We start from the raw sequence: 5,052 nt of genomic DNA, 5'->3' as shown, positions 1-5,052 counted from the left end.
GACATAATAAAAGGAGAGCAATTATGGCCATGAAAGTAGTGTTTAATGCAAATACATACTCCAAATGCAATTAGAACTATATATAGAACATAACATGTTGGGATAAAAGATAGTCATCCCATTAAGCAAAATGATAGTTTAAAAACATGTGTTAAACGATAAAATCTAATAATAGAGTATCTATTGAAATTGCGAGAAACACTAAAAGGGGGGTTTGAATTTTTGGGATACATTTTCAGCACTGATGTTTAATAGTCCTTGGTAGGTAGTGATGGGATGAACCCACATGTACTTAAACCCTTGATTTGTAAAATGCTGCTTAGATTGAAATGTTTATAGCTCGAGTGTTTGGTTGATTTCTTGCAACATCTAGGAGGAGTAGCTCTTATGAAATATTGTGACTGATGATGCGAATGTTTATCAAAGATTTGCTTTGCAAATAACTACTACTTTTGTAAAGCTAAGTTAATAAGCACAAACATTTTATACGGGTTCACTCAACTAAGCTACATTTAGTTCCCCTCTAAGACTTCTTAGAGGGTTTCACTAAATGAGTATTGACACCACTCTTGGTTAGACTTGTCACTCCTAGTAACTCATGTTACTTTGATTAGAACTGAGTATCCCCCACTTTTGGTTGTGCAATATTCTTCACCAATCCTAGTACTCCTAGAAAATCATGGTATCTTTCTGATACATTGTCTAGTTGAGTTTCACCCACTTTGGGTTTCCTTAGTCAATCTCTGTAACCCCCGTTATTGTGACTGGAACCGAGTATCACCCATTCCTGGTTGTGCAATATTCTTCACCACTCCTGGTATCCCTAGACAATAATGGTATCTTCTTGATACACTGTCTAATTGAGTTTCACCCACTCCTGGTTTTGACTAGTCAAACTTGTCTAACTACCGTTTAACCCCATTGATTTAAGCGTTAAGTGTTTTGTTCTTTACAGAATGTGCATTCAACCATATTGCTTACATGTCCCTAGACGATTACTCTCACAGAAAGGATTTGTTTATAATACAAATTAATCTATTAGTCCTTCTAGATTTTTCACTCCTCTTACAAGTGTAAGCTTCTAACTTTATATAGCTTGGAGTGTGTTCTATATAAAAAAAATTCTTCTACGAGGATAATTTTACATTACATTCCTTATCTGCCCATCCTTTTTTCCCTTTCATCTAATTATCTTCTATTTATAAACTTTATGAGAAATTAACTGTTAGACGATACTTGTCTTTGATTCTTACTCTTCATAGATTTTATCACAGGTGGTTGTCCTCGGTTGAAGTCTACTTGTTAGAGTAGTAATGCTTTTTCATTAACTCTTCGACACGACTTTTGATGGTGAGACCATTCCATGAATGTCTTCTTTGTCTCTAACGTCCAACTTTAACTTGTATATGATAGGGCAAGGGGATGCTTGACATAGGTAATCTGCACAAAGTATAGTAGATATGCATGCAGACATATATGTCCTTTTTCTTATCACTTTTTTTGTTTTGAAATGTTGCGCATTTAATTTTCTTTAATGCGCATTTAGAATAACTATAAGCTTTTCAATTTTTTTATTGCTCAAGAAAGCTTTGATAGTTTAGGCTTTTCTGTAAATATACCAAGCAGTTCATAAACGTTTCGTTGTTGGGTGAAAACGTAGTTTTGTACAAGGTATCATTTAGCAAAGTATGAAACACTATGAAGTAAGTCAGTTCACCCATCATAGATATCTCAAATTCACCTTGCATATCTGAAACAAAATCCTCACACAAAGAGTTATTATTGGAACCAAAGATCATGTCATCAACATACGCTTGAATAAGTATCACAAATTTTTCATGTTTTCTAATGAATAGTGTTTTATCAACAACACATCTAATATACCTTTTTGACAATTGAAAATTATATAGCCTTTCATACCTTTGACCTGGTGTTTGCTTTAAACCATACAAGACCTTTTTCAATTTGAAAACATGATTAAAGTAAAGATGATCTTCAAAACCAGGTGGTAATGATACAAAGACTTCTTCATTTAAGAAACCATTAACAAATGCATTTTTAATATCCATTTGGAATAATTTGAAATTACACAAGCAAGTTTATACTAATAATAATGTAACAACTTTAAAGCTAGAAAGAGGTGCATATGTTTCATCAAACTTAATTCCCTTCTCTTAATTATAGCCTTTTGCAACTAGCCTAACCGTGTTACTAATTATATTACCATTTTCATCCATTTTATTGCTAAAAACCCATTTATTACCAATCACATTCATATCACCACTTCTAGGAATTACACACCACACATCATTTCTAGTAAAGTGATGAAGTTCATCTTGCATAGCAACAATCAAAGTATTATCATTCAAAGTATCATTAATAGTTTTAGGTTCAACTTGTGATACAAAAGCAACTTGTTCACTAAAATTACTAAGCTTGATAAGTCTTTTGAAAGCATGATAAGTATCATTTTTGGATGCAAAACATAATGTCCATGTGTACCTAGAAAAATCATCTACAATGACCAATGCATAGAAGTTACCACTAGGACTCATAGTACGTGAAGGTCCAAATAGATCCATGTGAAGCAATACTAAAGGTCTATTTGTTGAAATACATTTCTAGGCTAAAAAGAAACCTTAGCCTGCTTTCCTTTTTTATATGCTTCACATACTTTGTCCTTTACAAACTTGAGTTTTGGTTGTCCTTTAACCAATTTTTTCTATTTAACTAGTTGAAATGATGAATGTGTATGTGAAAAGTCTTTTATGTCATAACCATGTACCTTCGTCTTTTATTAGAATACAGTGTATGTTATTTGATGCATGATGTAGATTAAGCAAGTAAATGTTGTTCACTCTTTTTCTTATTAACGCAATAATACCAGATGCATCAAATATGAGACAATGGTTAGGTTCAAAGACTACTTTATATTTCTTAGCACAATGTTGGCTTATGATTATTAGATTATGCTTTAAACCTTCTATTAAGAGAACATTCTTGATGTTTAGTGGATATCCATTTATTATCGTTCATATTCTAAGAATTTTCTCTTTGTTGTTATCGTCATAAATCATGAAGCCTTCATTCTTTAAGCTCAACATCGCAAATTTTCCTTTATCACTAGTCATGAGCCTAGAACATCCACTATCTAGATACCACAAAACCTTTTTGTCACTTTTCAAGAGCTTCAAAATAGATCTACATTATATGGTACCCTTAATAAGTTGGGTCAACATGGTTGATCCTTCCTTGGTCCTTTTGGAATCCATTTCAAACCTGCCATAGACACATCATACTTTCTAGTATTACAATTTTTTAAAACATGACCTTTTTTCATATAATAATTGCAAACTCTGAAAGGCATATCACTTGATTTATTTATGGAAAATAAATTTGTAAACTTCTTAACTTTCTTTTCAGAAAAGGAATTGTAACCAATTCCAGCCTTTACAAAACAATTTTGTGAGTCAAGAAATACTTCTAATTATTTTTTCCTTTTGTGAACATTGTACAACTTTTCAAAAGATATTTGACTTTTTTTTATTAAATAATGCAGTCATTACAACATTTTGAAACCAAATGATTTTGGCAATCACAGGTTGAAATTTTTTAAATCACATATGATGTTCAAAATCTCTTTTTAAATTGGTTAATTCTTTTTCTTTGAAGTTAAATTTGTTTTCTAGCCAATTATTTAAACCTTTTAATATATTGTTTACAATAGCAAGCCAATTCCATTCATCATGCAATTAATGAAAACCATGCAATAATTTATAATAATCATCTTTATATTTTGCATAATGGAAACCATGCAACCACGAGGCATAAATTGTCTTCCTCATTTTCCTCTTGTGAATAACTATTTGTTGAGTCATCATTGTCTTCACATGCTATATATGAACATGTGTCTTTAGATTTGCTTTCATGTTTCTTGTCACCACTTTTATCGTCGTTTTGGATAAATTTTGGACACTTATTCTTTATGTGTCCTTCTTTCCCACAATTGTAACATATAAAATTAGAAGTACTAGTAGAATCATTTCTTTTAGAGTAGTACTCTTTTGATTGCCTTTGTTACCTCTTCTATTGAGAATGTTTTCAAACTTCTTGACAAGGAGATTTAAGTCTTCATTGTCATTGATCCTAACCACTTCTTTATCTGAATCCTCATTCTTTCGAGTTCTTAACTTTAATCCAATGTTCTTTACCTTTTTCTCACTACTCTCTTGTTCATTCAATCTGTTCATATTGATTTCATGGTATCTAAGCTTCCCAAATAGAGAGGCAGTGGTATTTTTTGACAAATCCTTAGATTTTTAGATTGTTGTAACCCTAGGTTGCCAACTTCTATCTAGACACTTCAAGACATTGATGTTTAGCTCTTCTTTCAAAATCTTTTCCCAAGCTAAAAAGATTATTCATAATATGTCCAAAACTATTTTGAACATGGATGGAGATGGGCGTCGAAATGGGTATGGAGACGAGGACGAAGCGGATATATACACACACATCTCTTCCTCATACCTAATTTGAAAAAATTGGGTATTTTCTATACCTATACTCAGTTCAACTCATTCCTTTTAACTTTAGTCGATCCTTCATAGGTGACAACCAAGGTATCCCGTATTTCTTTAGCTCATTGGTAAGCTTGAACCTTTCTATATTCTTCTTCGGAGAGGATGCACATTAGAGAGTTGCGAGCTTTGGAATTCAAAAGGAAGTGTTGCTTCTACTTGTCAGTCCATTTGCTTCTTTAGAGTGGCTCTCCTTTTTCATCAATGCTGTGTAGTTTCCATTCTCAATGATATCCCACATGGCAATGTGACATGATTCAAAGAATGCAATCATTCTTTACTTCCAACATTCAAACTTCTCACCCTTCAATAAGGGAGGACAATTGACAATGTATCCTTCGTTTTCCATTCCTCAGGATCGTTTCTGCGAGTCTTGCTAAGAACTAATCTCACAAGGTTAGCTCTTGTACCAACCGAAGTACCTGAAAAACACTAGAAGGGAGGTTGAAAAGTGTTAATGGAAAAACTTTTTTGA

This window comes from Vigna umbellata, chromosome 1, assembly GCF_029865625.1.
Source record: "Vigna umbellata cultivar VRB3 chromosome 1, Vumbellata_1.0, whole genome shotgun sequence".
NCBI classification, from domain to species: Eukaryota; Viridiplantae; Streptophyta; class Magnoliopsida; order Fabales; family Fabaceae; genus Vigna; species Vigna umbellata.
Note: the sequence above shows the minus strand (reverse complement) of the source record.